This window comes from Pteropus medius, unplaced genomic scaffold (genome assembly GCF_902729225.1).
Source record: "Pteropus medius unplaced genomic scaffold, Ma_sr-lr_union100, whole genome shotgun sequence".
NCBI classification, from domain to species: Eukaryota; Metazoa; Chordata; class Mammalia; order Chiroptera; family Pteropodidae; genus Pteropus; species Pteropus medius.
Genome location: NW_024346771.1, coordinates 8,435,699 through 8,456,869, shown reverse-complemented (window position 1 = coordinate 8,456,869; position 21,171 = coordinate 8,435,699). Strand labels below are relative to the sequence as shown.

The 21,171-nt window shown below is 37.0% G+C and overlaps 1 protein-coding gene and 1 pseudogene across 1 annotated transcript in view; one reads left to right on the top strand and one right to left on the bottom strand.

Annotated features, from left to right (window-relative positions):
* The window catches only part of TSN (translin), a 143,393-nt gene that overhangs the window by 102,836 nt on the left and 19,386 nt on the right, over nt 1-21,171 (top strand). The gene's annotated exons all lie outside the window — the stretch shown is intronic.
* LOC120613837 (60S ribosomal protein L7a-like) lies at nt 5,706-6,965 on the bottom strand (annotated as a pseudogene).

The window sequence follows — 21,171 nt, the reverse complement described above, 5'->3', positions numbered from 1 at the left end:
TATGTTTTACATTAAAATCTTTAATCCATTGAGTTAATTTGTCTGAGAGGTGTAATATAGGAGTCTAGTTTCATTCTTTTGCATGTAAATATCTAATTTTCTCATTACCATTTATTGAAGAGATTATATTCTCTCCATTGAGTATTCTTGTCTCCTTTGTCAAATATTCATTGACTATATATGCATGGGTTTATTTCTGGGCTCTTGATTATGTTTCACTGGTCTATATTTCTACTTTTATGCTAGTACTGTAGTATTTTTATTACTATGGCTTCATAATACAGCTGAAACTCAGGAAGTGTGATGCTTTTAGCTTTGTTCTTTTTCAGGACTGGTTTGGCTATTCAGGGTCTTTTGTAATTTCACATCAATTTTAGGATTGCTTTTTCTATTAATGTAAAAATACTATTGGAATGTTGATAGGGATTACTTTATATCGACAGATCTTTGGGTAGTATAGACATTTTAACAATAGTTCTTCCAATCCACAAAATCAGATGTGTTTTATTTATTTTGTGTCTTCTTTGATTTCTTTGATCAATGTTTTATAGTTTTCAGTGTATAGATTTTTCACCACCTTGTTTAAACTTATTCATAGGTAAGATCTATATATATTCTGAAAACTATAGCACATTAATAAAAGAAGTTGAAAAATACAAAATAAATAGAAAAATATCTGTGTTATAGATTGAAATAATTAATATTGTTAAAATGTCCATACTACCCATAGCTATGTATAGATTCAATAAAATTTTCATCATAATCCTGATGGCATTTTTCTTTTTTTACAGAAATAGAAAAATCCTAAAACTCATGTGAAACCGCAAAAGACCCCAAGTAGCTAAAGTAATCCTGAGAAAGAACAGAACTGGAAAAATTACACTTTCTGATTTAAAACTATATTACAATGATATAATAATCAAAACACTATAGTACTGACAAAAAAGCAGACATATATAACAATGGAGCAGAATCAAGAACCCAGAAATAAACCTATGTATAGGTGGTCAATGAAAATTTGATAAGGAAACCAAGAATATTAAACGGGGAAAAAGCAGTGTCTTTAATAAATGATGTTAGGAAAACTAAATATTCACATGCAAAAGAATAAAACCTAAATAAAGAGGTAAGCTGAGGCAATATCAAATGACCAGAAATTGAGTTTATTTGGTAATAGCAAAGAAATCACAATTTAGTAACTGCATGAGGATATAAGATAGGCTGTATTTATAGGCAAGAAGTGCCAAGAGGGAAAGTCCAGTGAGTCTTAACAGTAAGTTCATTGGTTTGAGAATGGGGAGAGATTCTTGGTGGGTGTTCACTGGTGAAGAGATAAGTATTATTGTCTGTAAGTTAGGCATTTATGGAAAAATCAATCTCTTAGTTTTTAAGTTTCATTCTTCTGAGAGTGCATGTGTGAGATTCTCCATTTTATATCTTCAGTTCCATTTTAGACTGAAGTCTTTTCACAAACTGGACCTCTATCTTATGACAATCATAAAAATTAATTCTAAATGAATTAAAGACTTAAAAGTAAGACATAAATCCATAAAAATCATAGAATAAAACAATAAAAATCTCCTTGACATGGGTCTTGGCAATGATTTTATGGATATGACACTCAAAGCCCAAGCAACAAAAGGTAAAATTAAGAAATGGGACCACATCAAACTGAAAAGCTCTTCACAGCAAAAGAAACAATCAACAAAATAAGTCAAACCACAGAATGAGAGAAAATATTTGTAAATCACATAACTGATAAGGAGTTAATTTCCAAAAATATAAAGAACTCATACAACTCAATAGCAAACAAAACAAAACAAAACAATTTCATCAAAAAATAGGCAGAAAACCTACATAGACATTTTTCCAAGAAGATATACAAATGGCCAAAGGTATATGAAACAGTGCTTAATATTAACAATCATCAGGGAAATTTAAATAAAAACTACAAGGAGATATTGCCTCAAACTTCTTTGAATAGTTGTATAAGAAAAGACAGGAGATGACGAATACTAGTAAGGATGTAAAAAAAGGGAATTCTTGTGTACTTTTGGTGGGAATTGTAAATTGGTGCAGCCAATAATGAAAACAGCATGGAAGTTCCTCAAAAAATTAAAAATAGAGCTATCACATAATTCAGCAATTCCACTTCTGGGTATGTACCTGAACAAAATGAAAACAGGTTATCAAAGAGATATCAGTATCATTATGTTTATTGCAGCATTATTTTCAGTAGCCAAGATGTGGAAACAACCTAAGTGCTCATCAGTAGATGAATGAATTAACACACACACACACACACACACACACACACACACACACACACACACACACACACAATGCTATTATGCTACATAAAAAGGGAAGCAAATTTTGTCATTTGCAACAGTGTGGATGCATCTTGAGGACTTTATGCTAAGTGAAATAAGTCAGAGAAAGACAAATCCTTAATGATATTACTTATATGTGGAATCTAAAAAAGCTGAACCTGCAGAAACAGAGAGAGGAATGATGGTCACCAGGGACTAGAAGGTGGGTAAAATGAGGAGATATTGGTCAAAGGGGACAAACTTTCAGTTTTAAGATGAATAAGTTTTGGGGTTGTAATTACAGCATGGTAACTATAGTTGACAATATTGTATTATGTATTTGAAAGTTGCTAAGAGTAAATCTCAAAAGTTGTCAGCACACACAATAAATTATAACTATATGAGGTAGTACCCTTATTGTGGTAATAATTTTGCTATATATATAAAATCATTATGTTCTATACCTTAAACTTATACAACGTTATATGTTAATTATATCTCAGTAAAGCTGGAAAAAAACTTGATTAACAACTCTGGGAAGGAGGCAAGAGCTGCTATCTCCACGAAACAGGACACAGGCTTAGGGAATGCTGTGACCAAGTCGTAGGTAGTTGGCCTGACATATAGGTTTTTGCCTACAGACTAATTATAAAGATGAGGTTAAAGCTGTGAAACAATGAAAAAACTGTCGACCTCCTCAGTTTTTGAGGGAGGATCTGGACTTGGTTCTGTTTCAAGATAAATGTTTGTGTTGAAGACTGTATTTGTACCCTGGCACAGTCAATTGGATAATTTACTATGATGAGACCAAGGAGGTGAGAGCCAATTCAGAAGTGACACTTAAGCAGAAAGAGATCAGTGGTGGAGTATACCACAGTGTGCTGACAAAAGGTAAAAAGGAGGACAGTTCCTGGAGATATAGAATAGTATCAAAGGTGATGTTCCAGTCCAGGGCAGTCTCAGATGTGGAATCAGGGTGAAGGGGACACTAGAGGCTTTTCCATGCAGTGATCCCATTTTATAGTTGGAGAAATTGAGATATAGTTTGGGGAAGAAACTTTTTTTCTCAAGGAGGCCCAGGATTCCCTGGCGGCCAGAGACAGCGATACACCAGCACTATAGGAGGATGTGGGCTGCCATGCCAGCCTAGAATTGATCCTAAACCTGAGAGTCCCAAATGGCAGAAGCTGAGGTCAGTTGGAGATGCAGTGTATTAGGAGGGTGATTTATTCTTCTTGGATGTGGGCATGGGAAGTGAGTGTGGACAGAAATGAAAGTCCTTTGCAGGGATGATAATGGGTCAATGAGTCTGGGTCTGGGTCTGCTGATAGAGAGAGCCTTCTGCCCAGGGTGGGCTATGTCCCCACTATGGGGTGTTTCAGACATCTCAGTCTGAAGAGAGATCGGTGGAAATAGGAGAAGTGTTCTAGAGGGATGATCTGGACTAGAAGCCATAGGCAGGGGTTCTCTGAGAGTGACTGTGAGATAAGGAACCCAGGGGACCCAAGGAGAAGTTAGGCTTTCCAGGGCATGGGCAGTAGGCTTTAGAACCCTCTTACTATTACAGAAAAAACATAGGACAGGATCTGCATACTTCAGCACTGGCTGACATGTGCAGATGTGCTTACCAAGGTAAGTAGATATTGTATTTAAAAGACAAATGTAAATGTAAAATAGAGTGATAGTACCTGCCTTATAGGGTACTCATTTAATTCTCTGAACAACCCTGTGAGATAGGTACCACACTATTAATCCCATTTTCCAGATGAGGAAACAGGCACAGAGAGGTCAAGCAACTTACCCATGGTCACAAATCTACTAAGTGGCCAACCTAGGACTGGAACCCAGACAACATACTCTTAACCACTTCACCAGCTCGATAAAAGTCTCTATTTACATAAATTTAAGCATAAATGCCTGAGTACTATGTTGAAACACTAAACCTGTATAGAGAAATGCATGAAAGTATGGTCATAGTAGATGGATTTCAGGCAATTTTCACTTTTCTCCTTATGCTTTTCTGAACTGTTTGGACTTTTTTTTTTTTTTTTTTTTTTTAGGGTGAGCATGTGCTATTTATACAATTGAAAAAAAATAAAGTTAAGAAAAAAAATAAAGTTAAGAAAAAAAAAACACTCTTGTTCAGTCAGTCAGTTTTCCACATACCAGATGGCTCAGCTGGTCTGGCCACCATGGGCTTCAGAAGCCCAGCTACGGTGGGCAGGTAGATTTTACCCACAGATCTCCCTAGAGGACTTAGGCTAGCTCAGGACTTTAAAAATATGATAAAGAGATTCACCGAGAATGAAAAAAAGATGGCTCTCTGTATGATTGCCTTAGGTGAAATTATATATTTCAAACTGTGCACACTATCCAGCAACACTGAATCCTTCCTCCCTCTGATAGGGATAGGGGAAGTTCCTACAGGACTATGCCTTGTCTTTATTCTCTTCTTCCTTATGCCAGTTTGGCTGAGCATCCTCGGTGCAGCCCCCGGTGATGCTTTTATGTGTTGGGTCTTTGGATGGGAATATTAATGGTGACTGCTCATGCTACCTGTAACTAGTTACAAGGAGAAAATTTTAAGATGTCCTAAATTAAATTACAGCAGGCTGGAGGGTGGAAGAAAGAGACAAGAGGGGTTAATTAGTTAACAGCTGCAGGGCAAAACCAACAAATTACTGCTTGCTTGCTTGCTTTTTCTTTCCCTTTCTTTCTTTTCTTTTTCTTTCTTTCTTTCTTTCTTTCTTTCTTTCTTTCTTTCTTTCTTTCTTTCTTTCTTTCTTTCTTTCTTTCTTTCTTCTTCTTTCTTTCTTTCTTTCTTTCTTTCTTTCTTTCTTTCTTCAACCGTGACAATGCAACAAATTAACCATTTCAACAGAGTACAACAAACAACCAAACAACCATTTTCAACAAATTTTTGACAAACCGTACAACCGCCATTACCAACCATTCAAACGTGGCTCGCCATTAACAAATTTTAACCATTGGCTCATTTTTAACCATTATAACCATTAACCATTTAACAAATTTCAACCATTCTTTTCAGCCTAACCATTCCATTTCGGCATATATTTCCATTCATTCATTCGTACCATTACCATTTTCCATTTCACATTTCATTCACATTACCATTTCATTATTTCATTTTCATTTCGTACCATTATTATTTCATTCATTTTCATTTCAACAATATCTCAGAAAGCTTAATATCAATATATATGGCACTGTTTTAATATCTTCCATCTCTTCATATATTTTCATCTCTCTATATATATATATCTCTCTCTCTCTCTCTCCTCTCTCTCTCTCTCTCTCTTTCTTTTTCTTTTTCTTTCTTTCTGGCTGAAAGAATTTTTATTACTTTTATGTACAGAAAATGTGACAGTGTACTCAGCCTAGTTTGCTGGCCAGTTCTTTAACCTTAGCCTTTTCCAGTTTGGCAATACAAGCCACCAATTTGGGGCCCAGGACGTTGCCTCCCCAATGAGGACAGATCTCATCATATCTGTTGTTGTAATTGGTCCTGATAGCTTCCACCAGCTTAGCCAGTGCTCCCTTGTCTTCTGAGTTAACCTGTGTGAAGGCAACAGTGGTACAGGTCTTCCTATGGACTAGACCCCCCAGTCTGGCCTTCCCTTTGACAATGTAGTATGGAGACTCATCTTATGGCACAGAGCAGGCAGGAAGACAACCAGCTTGATGGGATCCGCATTATGTACAGTCACTACCAGCTGAGCCTTCTTATTCTCCACCAAAGTGGTGACAGTATTAACCCCTGCTCAAAGGACAAGTAGCCTCTTGGGGACATCCCCTTTGCCAGCAGCATTTTCTCAGCCCAGCTAACAATCTGCTGCTTCTCTTGCTTTGTCTCTTGTCTGTACTTGTGGGCCAACTTAAGCAACTGAGTAGCGGTTTGGCGGTCCAAGGCCTGGGTGAACAGGTTAATCACAGGAGGCACTTTCAGGCGCTTACAAAGAATAGCATTTTGCCGCTGTAGCCGAATGTAGCAGGGCCATTTGACAAAGTGGGTGACGTCCCTTTTGGGCTGGATGTCCTGCCCAATGCCAAAATTCTTGGGTATTTTCTCAAATAGGGGATTTATCACCTTCTTGGCCTTCTGCTTCTTTACGACAGCAGGGGCAGGGACCATGTTCTTTCCCTTGCCCTTCTTTCCCTTAGGCGTCTTGGGTGGAGGGAGGAAAAAAGCACTGCTTACATTCTTGAGTGTATATTGGAATTCTGAATTAACTTCCAGGTGGCTATTTCTGCCATTATCTAAAGAAAATTTTTTAGACAATATAAAAATACTCCCTTTTTAGATTTTTTAGATAATGTAAAAATACTCCCTTTAAAATACTCCCTTAAAATTTTTTTAAATAATGTAAAAATACTCCCTTTACTCCTTTTTTTGCTTACAAATGGACTTTACAGATTGTTGCCCACAACCAATCCAAAAGAGCAATCACTTCTTCCTTACAGATTCTGTACCTCTCCCAGAAGTAGCCCCACTTCACCTTCTCCTGCCTCCTTTCAAAACAACTTACATCTTTCTTCCCCCTACTTGATGTACCAAAAAAAAGCCCAATCAACTCCGAGACAGTGGATAGTTGCCTTTTCTACCTGGTGCTCCTGCTGGTGGTTAGACTTCATGCCCCAAGATCTGGTCCTTTTTTGGCTAGCATATGGACCAATAAACCTTTCTTTCAGAAAAGTTTTGGCTGTGAAAGTTTTTTGTTTAACAATCTCCATGTAGTGGTTATGTACAATATTGAAACTATAAAGAGTGGAGCTTCAGAGCAAGTGGGCACCCTGTCAGAGGAGGAGTCATGGGGGATAGTAGAAGTGGGACAGGAATGACCCAGACTTAGATGGGGTGGTTAACATGATGGGTAACAGAATTTGGGTTTCAGTGACGAGGCAGAGAAACTTCCAGCCTTTTTGGCTTTTGGACCCACATAGATGATGATGCCCTTTTTTGAGGTGGGGTGTGGAACAACAGGAAAGGTGGTGACCCAGGCTTGGGTTTGCAGAATTGGAGGTGCCTATGGGATATGCAGCGAGATGTCTCAGTGGCCATGGGGTATGCAGTTGTGGGACACAGGAGAAATTATCAACCGAATGACTGAAATTGTCAACCAATTGAGTGACTGAAGCCAGAAGGGCAGAAGAACACTCAGGCTGGTTTAGCTCACACAGGGAATGAGGAGGGAGATCTACGTGTATCTTAACCTTCAGTAATGTGTAATTCTGGGACTTAAAGACACTGCTGCCTTGGGTAGAGTGGGACCGATTTATTATGCTCATTGGCATTTATCTGGCAGAGGAGAAGAAAAAGCCGAGAAGGAAGACCCCTTTGTAAGCAGCTTGTCTCGAATATGACCCAAATCGCCTCCTGTCTCATTCTATTGGTGGTGTAGGGACCAGAGTATGCTGCCCCAAAATATACCTCCATGGCATGAGAATTATTCTGAGAAACTGCAGACAGAGGAGTAGAAGTTACTCTTTTGTAAAGGAAATTTACACATAAAAAGAAAATCTCTATTTGTAAGGGTGTCTCCCTCTTTGTATCAGGAAGAAAAGTTTCACTCTAAACACGAGAATTTTATCAGTGGAAAAGACACTGACTTAAATCTGCAAAACATACCTTACCTTTGTTTATTCCGCTTTTCCTGGTTTCCTTCCTATAATTTCCACCACCCAACACCCTTCCGTCTTTGATTAAGCTAATGATGGTATTTAAACCTTAATTCTAAGCCAGCCTTTTAAAAGTTACTCCTTTCCCCATGAGTATCTCCCATGTATATATGTGTTAAAAAACAAAATTCAACTGAGTAAATTTTAAAGATCTTATTGGCTTTATTTAATGAGTGACAAATCAGGTAGCATCCCACTTAGCCTACAGAAAGAAGCTCTAAAGAGCTGTAAAAAATAAAAGACTTTTATATGCAGAAGGGAGTAGGACAAGGAAATTATACTAGCAAACAGTAGATTGTTTGTGGCAAATTCCTTTTGGGGATGGCAAGGGTCTATCAAGCAGATAACATCACTAGTGCCGACTATGAAATTTCAGATTAACTGGTTTAAGATTCAACTCCCGGAAGAGGTTGAAACTGTAATTAAGTTAGATATTAAGTCTTGGTTTAGTGATGTGAAGTTTAGTACAAATGGCTCCATTTTGGGCCTATTGTCTCTTTTTTAACATATGAAATACATATGTTAATGAACTTCTGTTAGAAAGAGAGAGAGAGAGAGAGAGAGAGAGAACTGAATGCATAAGAATGTCTCCATTTCAGGCTTTTGTTCTTTTTGGAGGTAGAATCTGGAAACCTAGTACTGACTAGCCTCATTGTCTCCTCCCAGTAGGCGGGGAGCTTGGTTCCCCTTTTTCTTCCTTATATGGTGTTTCCAGAACTGTCATGACAACAGATATATGCTGAGACCTGCAGTATTTGCAATGTGGATGAGATTATAATGATATTATAATTAGCCAAAGGTCATGCCTTGGCCAAAGATGGCATCTAAGCTGGAAAAGACCGTTTTTGGCTAAAACAGGGAGAGGTCTGAAGAAAGGAAAAAATTTCGAAAAACATATCCTGGAGCAGGAGGGGTTGTTCCTGGGCTATCTATCCTGCTTCAGAGGGAAAATTATTTTTCCACCCTAGCAGTAGGAAGGAATTACATGCCCAACCTGGATACATGAGTCTAAGTTATGTAGTCTTGGCTGAGTGATTCTCTCTAGTTATATCTCAGTGTTGATGGAAGAGGGAGCATGAACTTTTGGTGGGCAGATGCCTTTTGCTGCCTTAGACATTCAAGCCTTCTGGTGGCATTAGTGCATTTACACACTGACACATTCCTGAAAGGTGTTAGAGCTCTCTCTCATTTTCTCCTTTCATCTCTCTCCCCCCACATTTACCCCTCCAACTTTTTCTTTTTGCTTCTCAAGTCCAATGGTCCAATGCTCAGGGAAGAGAAAGTTTTAATGCCTTGCTTGTTATTAATCAGCCCTATCAATTAATTATAACTTAATGTGGGGGCAAAAAAATAACCTTCTTCCCACTGCTAGGTAGATAGATAGCTATGAGTAATGCGAGTGAAGGCCCAGATCTCTAACCATAGGAATGACAACACTGACGGCCCAACCCAAAGGCTGCCCCTAGGGCCTCCCCACAAAAAACTCATTTTTAAAATAACAATACCCCTACATCCTAGAGTACAAGGAAATAAATGACCATAGTGTAGAAACCATTTTAGGCCAACCACAAACACTTATATAGTAAGGAGTACTCTGACCTTCTTGTCACCTCAACCTCATTTATACCATCATTATAATGTTATGCATATGCCTGGAAGTTCATGCATCTAATTATAACAGACAGAATTATAGGAGGGTACATGCGCAGTTGACAATAGGTTATACAACAGCCAACTATCAATCAAAATGACCTCACGTATCGATCAGCTAGCACCACTCTTGTAACCATCTACTACAACCCAGATATAAGACAGATCTCCCACATCTACGAGACTATAGCCCTCTCTGGTGCAGTTTGTTTCTTTCTTGAAATGTACTTCAATAAATCTTACTTTTCTTAATCTTCACTGATCTATAATTCTTTACTGTGTCAGTGGAAAGGACTGAGGCCTCCCCCCCGCCCCCGCCAAGTACCACTGGAGCAACAACAGATTTAGATTGTTCCCAACGGTGGCACTACCTTCTAAGCTGGGCAAAGAGTCAAATTAATATGAGACAAATTAGAAGGGAGAAAGTGTCCAAAAGTTATTATGGCTGTATATTTGGGAGTACGATAAGAAGTGACACCTGAGGTCTCATTGGGCAATTGAGGCTTATATGCCATTCTGGACAAAGAGGAAGGGGGCAAGTGTCTGGGATTTAGGGAAATTGTCAATTTACAGGTAGATGAGAAAGAATAAACATGTGGTAAGCAAATTCTTGCTGGGCCACCCAGAAACAATGGGATATTGAGGGAAGTCTAATAGACAGGCTTTGCTAGGTTTCTCTCAGTCTGCCACACTTAATTCATAGGTGATAAGGTGAATATGCTAAGGTTCTCTTTTGAAGTAGATTTTTCTATTTGACTCTATTTAGGCAGCCAAGGATAAAGGGTCAAAGATTCTTTCTGAGTCTTTTATTTCTTTGTAATGAGCTTAAAATCAACATCCCAAAGGGCATATTTTGGGGCGGCAAAACTTTGGTTTTTCTCACTAGGTACCTACTGTGTAGCAGGTACTGTGTTGCCTGGGTAAGAGTTTTCTGGAATAGTAAAGTCATGTTAATGTGGACAGTTAAGTTGTGCAGGATGTTTTAATTTTCATTATATAAGTGTGTGTCAATGCAGAAAGGCTAAAATCTGAGTGAGGTAGTTAATGTGATAGGACTGAAGGGTAGCAGAATATGCTACCTCAGAATATACCTCTGGCATAATGATTATTTTGAGAAACTGCAGACACAGGAGAAGCTTTGAAAACAGAGTAGAAGTTAATTTTTGTAAAAACAATGTACATTTTCAAAGAAAATATCCATTTGTAAGGGGGTTTCAATTTTCATGGGTATCTCCATGTACACGAGATATATATATTAATAAACTTCTGTTTTTATATTGTTTGTTAATCTGTTTTATTATGGGAGGTCTTAGACAAGAATTTAGAAGGATAGAGGAAAAAAGTATATATCTTTTCCTACAGAATTAAGATTTCAAATCATATGGAATGAGGATCTCAAATAAAATTTAATAGTATTTAGTATGCGGACAGAGAAGGAGCCTGCATGGTGAGCCTCACAACTCAGAGACCGAAACTAACTACATAGGATTGTCTGAACATAAAAATTCTTTTTTTTTAATTTTCTTTTTTTTTTAAAAATTGTATTTATTATTAGTTTCAAGTATATAGCACATTGGTTAGACATTCATATAGTTTACAAAATGATCCCTCTAATTGCTCTTTCTCTCCTCTGGCTCTCCACCTAGCCAATACATTAATATTAACTGCATTCCCTATGCTATGCTCCCCATCCACGTGACCATCCATCAACTACTAATTTGTACTTCTTTAACCCTTCACCCCATTTTCCCAGCCCCCAACCCCCATCCTCTCTGGCTGTCCCTAGATTGTCCCCTATATTTGTGAGTCTGTTTTTGATTAGTTTGTTCTTTTTGTTTCTTAGATTCCACATATAAGTGAAATCACATGATATTTATCTTTCTCCGTCTGACTTATTTCACTCAGCATAATAACCTCTAGGTCCATGCATATCGTTGCAAATGGTAGGATTTCATTTTTTTAATGGCTGAGTAATATTCCATTGTGTATATGAACCATAACTTCTTTCTACAATCTTCTGTTGATGGGCATTTAGGTTGCTTCCATATCTTGGCTGTTGCAAATTGTGCTGCCATGAATATAGGGGTGCATAAATCTTTACAAATTATTGTTTTGATTTTCTTTGGATGAATATCCAGAAGTACAATTGCTGGGTCAAAAGGTATATCCATTTTTAATTTTTTCGAGAAACCTCCAGACTGTTTTTCATAGTGGCTGTACCAATTTGCAATTCCACCAACAGTGTATGAGAGTTCCCTATTCTCCACATCCTTGCCAACACTTGTTGTTTTTTAATTTATTGAACATAGCCATTCTGACAGGTAATATCTCATTGTGGTTTTAATTCGCATTTCTCTGATGATTAGTGACCTTGAGCATCTTTTCATATGTCTATTGGCCATCTGTATTTCCTCTTTGGAGAAATATCTGTTCAGGTCTTCTGCCCATTTTTTATTTGGATTGTTTGATTTTTGTTGTTGAGTTGTATGAGTTTTTAATATATTTTTGAAATTAACCTCTTATCAGATGTATCATTAGCAAATATCTTCTCCCAATCAGTTGGTCATCTTTTTGTTTTGTTGATGGTTTTCTTTGTTGTACAAAACCTTTTTAGTTTGATGCAGTCCCATTTGTTTATTTTTTCTTTTGTTTCCCTTGTCCAGGGAGCTATATCCAAAAAGAAATTACCGTTAGTAATATCAGAGAGCTTATTGCCTACGTTTTCTTCTAGAATTTTTATGGTTTCAGGTCTTACATTCGAGTCTTTAATCCATTTTGAGTCTATTCTTGTATACAGTGTAAGAAGGTGATCCAGTTTCTTTCTTCTTTCTTCCTTCCTTCCTTCCTTCCTTCCTTCCTTCCTTCCTTCCTTCCTTCTTCCTTCCTTCCTTCCTTCTTCTTCCTTCCTTCCTTCCTTCCTTCCTTCCTTCCTTCCTTCCTTCCTTCCTTTCTTTCTTTCTTTCTTTCTTTCTTTCTTTCTTTCTTTCTTTCTTTCTTTCTTTCTTTCTTTCTTTCTTTCTTTTCTTTTTTTGCATGTATCTGTCCAATTTTCCCAGTACCATTTATTGAAGAGATTGTCTTTACCCCATTGTATGTTCTTGCCTCCTTTGCCATATATTAAGTGAGCATATAGATGTGGATTTATTGCTGGGCTCTCTATTCTGTTCCATTGATCAATGTATCTGTTTTTTTGTCAGTACCATGCTGTTTTGAATACTGTAGATTTGTAGTATAGTTCGATATCAGGTAATGTGATACCTCCAACTTTGTTCTTCTTTCTGAAGATTGCTATGGCTGTTCAGGGTCTTTTATGGTTCCATATAAATTTTAAGATTATTTGTTCTTGCTCTCTGAAAAATGCCATTGGTATTTTGATAGGGATTGCATTAAATCTATAGATTGCTTTGGGTAGTATGGCCATTTTAACAATGTTGATTCTTTCTACCCATCAGCACGGTATATGTCCATTTATTTGTATCTTCTTCAATTTCTTTTTTCAATGACTTGTAATTTTCTGAGAGCAGGTCTTTTAACTCTTTGGTTAATTTGATTCCCAGGTATTTATAATTTTTGATGCAATTGTAAATGGGATTGTTTTCTTAATTTCTCTTTCTGAAAGTTCATCATTGGTGCATAAAAATGCCGCTGACTTCTGAATATTAATTTTGTATCCTCCTATTTTATTAAATTCATCAATCAATTCTAACAATTTTTTGGTGGGATCTTTAGGGTTCTCTACACACAGTATCATGTAAATTGGCAAATAATGAGAGTTTTACTTCTTCCTTTCCAATTCGAATGCCTTTTATTTCTCTTTCTTGTCTTATTGCTGTGGCTTAGACTTCCAATACAATGTTGAAGAGGAGCGGTGAAAGTGGGCATCCTTGTCCTGTTCTTGATCTTAAGGAAAATGCTTTTAGCCTTTCCCCACTGAATATAATGTTAGCTTTTATTCGTTGAGGTATGTTCCCTCTATTCCCACTTTGCTGAGAGTTTTTATCATAAATGGATGCTGGATTTTGTCAACTGCTTTTTCTGCATCTATTGATATGATCATATGGTTTTTATCTTTCAATTTGTTAACATGGTGTATCACTTTAATTGATTTGCGGATATTGTACCAACCTTGCATCCCAGGAATAAATCCAACTCGATCATGGTGTATGATATTTTTAATGTATTGCTGACTTCAGTTTGCTAATATTTTGTTGAGGATTTTTGCATCATTGTTCATAAGAGATATATTGGTCTATAGTTTTCTTTTTTTGTAATGTCTTTTCTGGTTTTGGAATCGAGGTAATGGTGGTCTCATAAAAGGATTTAGAGAGCCTTCCCTCTTCTTGAATTTTTTGGAGTAGTTTGAGAATAGGCGTTAATTCTTCTTTGAATGTTTGGTAAAATTCACCTACGAAGCCATCTGGTCCAGGAGTTTTGTTTTTTTGTGAAGTTTTTGATTACTGATTCGATTTCATTGATGGTAATCCGTTGGTTCAGATTTTCTATTTCTTCTTGACTCAGCCTTGGGAAATTGTATGTTTTTAGGAATGTATCCATTTCTTACAGATTGTCCAATTTGTTGGTATATAATTGCTCGTAGTATTTTTTTACGATCCTTTGTATTTCTGTGGAGTCCATAGCAATTTCTCCTCTGTCAATTCTGATTTTATTTATTTGAGTCCTCTTTTTTCTTTGATGAGTCTGGTTAAGAGTTTTTCAATTTTGTTTATCCTTTCAAAGAACTAGCTCTTGGTTTCATTGTCGTTTTGTATTGTTTTTCTAGACTCTATTTTGTTTATTTCCTCTCTGATCTTTATTATTTCCTTCCTTCTACTCTGGGCTTCATTTGCTGTTCTTTTTCTAGTTCTTTTAAGTGTAAGTTTAGATTATTTATTTGAGCTTTTTCTTGTTTCTTGAGGAAGGCCTATATTGCTATGGACTGCTTTCACTGTGTCCCATACATTTTGAGTCACTGTGTTTTCATTTTCATTCGACTCTAGATATCTTTTGATTTCTTCCTTCATCTCATTGATAACCCATTCATTGTTAAGTAGCATGCTATTTAGCCTCCATGTTTGTGTGTTTTACAGTTTTTTTTCTTGCAGTTCTTTTCTAGTTTCATATCATTGTGATTGGAGAAAACAGTCGATATAATTTCAATCTTCTTAAATATATTGAGACTTGTTTTGTGTCCTAACATGTGGTCTATCCTAGAAAATGTTCCAGGTGCACTTGAGAAGAATGTATATTTTGCTGCTTTGGGGTAAAATACTCTGACAATATCTATTAAATCCATCCAGTCTGGTGTATACTTTAGGCCCATTGTTTCTTTATTGATTTTTTGCCTGGAAGATCTGTCCACTGGTGTCAACAGTGTGTTAAAGTCTCCTACTATGAGTATATTACTGTTGATCTCTCCTTTTATGTCAGTCAATAATTTGTTTTATGTATGTAAGTGCTCCTATGTTGGGTACATATATGTTTACTAGGGTTATAACACTTTGATGTATTGATCCATTTATCATTATGTAATGCCCCTTTTTTAAACTTTTTTAAATTAAATTTTTTATTAACACTTTTTAAAAAAATTATTAAGTTTATTGGGGTAACATTGGTTAATACAATTATATAATTTTCAGGTGTACGTTATAATTTGACATCTATATATTCTATTGTGTGTTTACCATCCATAGTCCAGTTTCCTTCAGCTACCATATATTTGATCCCCTTTACTCACTTCTCCATCTCCCTATCCCCCATTTTAGACCCCCTTTACCCCATCTACCTTCCTGCTCCTGTCCTGCACTTTATCCTCTGGTAACCACTAGTCAATAGTCCATGTCCATGAGTCTCTGTTTGTTTGTCTTGTTCATTTGTTGCTTTTAGGTTTATATCCCACATATAAGTGATATCATGTGATTTTCAACTTTTTTGGTCTGGCTTATTGCGTTTAGCATGATTATCTCAAGGACCATCCATGCTGTTGCAAATGGCAGTATTTCATCTCTTCTTATGGCTGAGTGATATTCCCTTGTATATATGTAACACAGCTTCTTTAGCCAATCATCTATCATAGGACACTTCGGTTGCTTCCGTGCCTTGGCCACTGTGAATAATGCTGCTATGAACATTGGTGTGCAAATATCTTTTTGGATATGGGTTTTCAAGTCTTTCGGGGAAATACGCAGTAGAGGGATTGCTGGATATGGTAGATCAATTCTTAGTTTTTTGAGGAAGTTCTATACTGTTTTCCATAGAGGCTGTACTAATTTGCAGTCCCACCAGCAGTGTATGAGGGTTCCTATTTCTTCACATCTGCTCCAACATTTGTTTTTGCTTGTCCTATTGATTATAACCATTCTAAGAGATGTGAGATGGTATCTCATTGTGGTTTTGATTTGCATACAACTCAATCACAACAAAAAAACAAATGTATATTTTGGATATTAGGCCCTTATCGGAGGTGTTGCTTGCAAATATATTTTCCCATTTGGATGGTTGTCTTTTTACCTTGCCGATGGTTTCTTTTGCTGAACAGATGCTTTTTAGTTCGATGTAGTCCCATTCATTTATTTTAGGTTTTACTTCTCTTGCCTTTGAGATCAAATTAATAAAATCCTCTTTAAGTCCAAGGTCCTTGAGTTTGGTTTCTATGTTTTCTTCTATACATTTTATTGTTTCAGGTCTTATGTTCAGGTCCTTAATCATTTTGAGTTAATTTTGTGTGTGGTGATAGACAACAGTCTAGTTTCATTGTTTTGCAAGTGGCTTTCCAGTTTTCCCAGCACCATTTATTGAAGAAGATTTCCTTTCTCCACTGTATGCTTTTGACTTTTTTGTCGAAAATTATTTGCCCATATAAATACCAGTTTACTTCTGGACTCTCGATTCCGTTCCACTGGTCAGTGTGTCTGTTTTGCTGCCAATACCATGCCATTTTTATTACTGTCGCTTTGTAGTATAATTTGAAGTCTGGCAGAGTGATGCCTCCAGACTCATTCTTTTTTCTCATGGTGGCTTTGGCAATTCGGGGTCTTTTGTATTTCCATACAAATCTGATGATTTTTTTCAATTTCTTTAAAAAATGTTGATGTGATTTTAATGGGGAGTGCATTAAATCTGTATAATGCTTTAGGTAATATGGACATTTTAACTATGTTGATTCTTCCAATCCAAGAACACGGAATATCTTTTCATTTCTTTGTATCTTCTTCAAATTCTTTTAATAGGGTCTAACAGTTTTCATTATATAGTCCTTTACAACTTTTGCTAGATTTATTCCTAGGTATTTTATTCTTTTTGGTGCAATGCAAAAGGAATTATTTTTTCTACTTCTTTTTCTGACACTTCATTATTAGAGTATAGAAATGCTATGGATTTTTGAACATTGAATTTGTATCCAGAACCTTTACTGTATTTGTTTATTGTTTCCAGCAGTGTTCTTGTGGTGTATTTAGGGTTTTCTACATAGAGAATTATGTCATCCACAAATAGTGACAGTTCGACTTCTTTGTTTCCTATTTGGATGCCTTTTATATCTTTCTCCTGTCTGATTGCACTTGCTAGGACCTCCAATGTCATATTGAATAAGAGTGGCGATAGTGGACAGCCTTGCCTTATTCCTGATCTTAGAGGGAAGGTTTTTAGTTTTTCACCATTAGGTATAATGTTGGCTGAGGGTTTGTCATATATGGCCTTTATTATGTTAATGTACTTTCCTTCTATACAGATTTTGTTAAGTGTTTTGGCCATAAATAGATGTTGTATCTTGTAGAAGGCTTTTTCTGCATCTATTGATATGATCACGTGATTCTTATTTTTTAATTTGTTTATGTGGTGTCTCACATGAATTGATTTGCGTATGTTGAACCATCCCTGTGGCCCTGGGATGAAGCCCACTTGATCGTGGTGTATAATCTTTTTAATATGTTGGTGTATTTGGTTTGCTAGTATGTTATTTAGGATTTTTTCATCTGTGTTCATGAGAGACATTGGTCTGTAATTTTCTTTTTTTATGTTATCTTTACCAGGTTTTGGTATCAGGGTAATATTGGCCTCATAAAATAAGTTGGGAAATATTGATTTTTTTGGAAGAGTTTGAGGAGAATAGGTTTTAAATCTTTGAATATTTGGTAGAATCACTGGTAAAGCCATCTGGTCCTGGACTTTTACTTCTTGGTAGGTTTTTGATGATTGTTTCAATTTTCATACTGCTGATCGGTGTATTTAGATTTTTCAGTTCTTGATTATGTCTAGGAAGACTGTATTTTTCAAAGTACTGGTCCATTTCTTCTAGGTTATTAAATTTGGTGTTATATACTTTTTGATAGTATTCTTGTATGATCCTTTGTATTTCTGTGATGTTAGTCATAATTTCCCCTCCTTCATCCCTGATTTTGTTTATTTGTGTCCTTTCTCTTTTTTCTTTAGTGAGGCTAGCCAAGGATTCGTCAATTTTATTAACCTTCTCAAAGAACCAGCTCTTTGTTGCATATATTTTTTCTATTGTTTTTTTAAAATTTCATTTATTTCTCCTCTAATTTTGATTTCTTTCCTTCTGTTTATTTTATGCTTCATTTATTCTTTCTTTTCTAGTTTTTTAAGATTAAGTGTTAGGTTGTTTATTTGGGCTCATTCTTGTTTTTGGAGATAGACCTGTAATGATATGAACTTTCCTCTCATGATCGCTTTTGCCGTGTCCCAAAGGTTTTGATATATTGTACTATCATTATCATTTGTTTCTATGTATCCCTTGATCTCTCTTTTTATTTCTTCTCCGACCCATTATCTTCAGTAGCATGTTGTTTAATCCCAATATATTTGTTGTTCTTCCAGATTTCTTCTTGCAGTTGATCTCAAGTTTCAAAGAATTATCAGAGAATATGGTTGGTATGATTTCAACTCTCTTATATTTGTTGAGGCTATCTCTGTGTAACAGTATGTGGTCAATCCTTGAGAATGTTTTATGTGCACTAGAGAAGAATGTATAAGCAGCCGTTGTGAGATGGAAGGCTCTGGAAATGTCAATTATGTTCAGTTGGTCTAAAGTGTCATTTAAAGATGTTATTTCCTTATTGGTTTTCTGTTTGGATTATCTGTCCACATCTGACAGTCATGTATGTAGGTCCCCTACTACAATAGTGTTTTGGTTTGTTTCTCTGTTTAGTTCTGTTAGTAATTGCTTTACGTATTTTGGGGCTCACTGATTGGGAGCATAGATATTAATAAGTGTTCTGTTTTCTTGGTGCATGATTTCCTTTAGTATTATTAAGTGTCCTTCAGTATTTTTCTTTACCTTTTTTATTTTGAACATTATCTAAGTTGAAATTTGGACACTGAGTCTGAATGAGAAAGCTACTTAGAGTGGTGGAAACTGTAGACACCATTTGGCTGTATTGTTGCAAAATACTGGGTCATTGTGAGCATAACTCTAAATGACTTCAGCTGGGACTCCCGCAGTATTCTTGTATGCAGACCTTAAGCCCCTATTGTCAGAGGGCATTGCTTACCAGCCAGTGCATCAATGCTGAAATAGTGAAAATAAGAGTTCAAGAGACATGTTTTGAAAACACTTGTTTGAGGGTAGGGGAAGAGGAATAAGGTGGAAGCCACATGAAAATAACTTACCAATCACTAGAGAATCACGTGGAGATCAAGTGAACACCTCATGGGATTCACATTGAAATCAAGGAAGACCCTACAGGAATCTGGTGTCTACCAGGTGACTAGTCTTATTGCAGTGGGTGTAGGTTTTCACTTTACTTCTTAGAATGAATGAGGCTTTAGAGTGTGAAACATTTTGCATTCGAGTTTACCTTGTAAATGAGACAGGTGTGGTGTTGTGTTTTAAAACATCCACATAACTTACCCTAGTTCCAGCAGAGGACTGGGTACTGGGCCTTGGACTTCCATCGACTTTTTTACTTTACCAAGAAGGTCCTTCACCTACAGATCTGATAAGTAAAGTTAGGCTAGATTATGTGGGTCAAGGTCTCCAGTCTACTTCCTGGTAATAGGAGCAAAACCTGGCCATGCTTCCAAGCTCCCCAATTGAGTTCTTAAAGAACAGTCCAGGCTTTGTGCCAGGTTTCTTAGTGCCCACACTACCTTCTTTTGCCACGGGAAAGGCTTGGTGCTGTAAGGTATGGTCACCTTTCAATAACTGTCAAAAAGGAAAATTGGTGACATGAGACCAGGTTGTGCTGAATGCACTGTTAAGATGACATAGGGTTGGTGCCATCAGGGCCAGGCTTGGTTTTTATGGGCCTAGGTCTTCAGACTGGACTTTGTTACCTATCGGATGGTCTTGACATTGTGAGCCTGGGGCTTTAACTAATTCCTTTTAGGTGGTCCAGGCTTGGTTCAGATTTCCACAGTCTCCATTCTATTTTTTTTTCCCGTAAAGAAGGCTTTTACTGTGAGCCTAGGACTCTAGGCAACATTTGTTCACAGAGGACCTGTGGATGAACTGGGCTGGGCCCACACCCTTGGGACCTGTTTGGGACTGTGGGCTACGTCACTCCTTCAGTCTATGTCGGGGAATGTCAGAAGAAATGTTGTGGGCTAATTTCTCATATCTATTCACCGGAAATAGGTATAGGGATTGGAACTGCAAACCAAGGTCAGCACACTGCTTCCTAATTAGAAATGCAGCCAGGAGACAAGGGTTTAGGTCTCGAGATAAGACTCTCTTACATGAAGATAGGCTTGCCCTGTGGATTAGGTTCTCCTATCCACTAGTTTTCAGAGAGGATAGGCTTAGGGCCTTGGGTCCCAGTCTCCTTTCTACATTTGTTAGGTAAAGACAGGCTTTGTGCCTTGGGCCCATGTCAACAATTCATAGCATCACAAGGGAAGATGATATAGTGCTCCCTTTGTAGTGATGAGTGCATATCACTTGAGAAAATTCACATAAAATTCACATTAAAGTCAATGATCTTTAATTCACCTCTAGTTTTGACTGCTTGTCAGGAAAACTGCACATTGGCAGCGTTGATAATTGAAAGTGAGTGGGCTGTGAGGAAGTGACTGGATAGTGGTGGAAACAATAGCCGCTATTTTGCTGTATTGTAGGAAAAATGCTAGGTCATTGTGAGGATATCTCTTGATGGCTGCCTCAGAATTTCTGTATAACAAACCTCAGACTACGAATTGAGAGGGACTGGCTTAAAACCACCATAGAAAGAAAACTGAGATACTGACATTGAGGCTGTTCCTTCAACGTGTTCTGAAAAGTCGTGTTTTAACCTAGTAGAGGAAAATGAGGTGGAAGTCATCTGGAAATCTCGTAACAAGAATTAGGGAATCTTGCGATATTCACAAGGCCTTCCTGTGCATTTCACATGACCATCAGGAAAAAGGCCTGATGGCATCACGGGGAGATCACATGACATTGGGGTGATGGTGTGGCACTCACTATTGAGTTATCCTTCTACATTCCTTGGTAAAATTAACATAAGCACTGAGAAAATGAGAGTACCTGTGTAACTTAGAAACCTAAAACCCTTCAATTGAA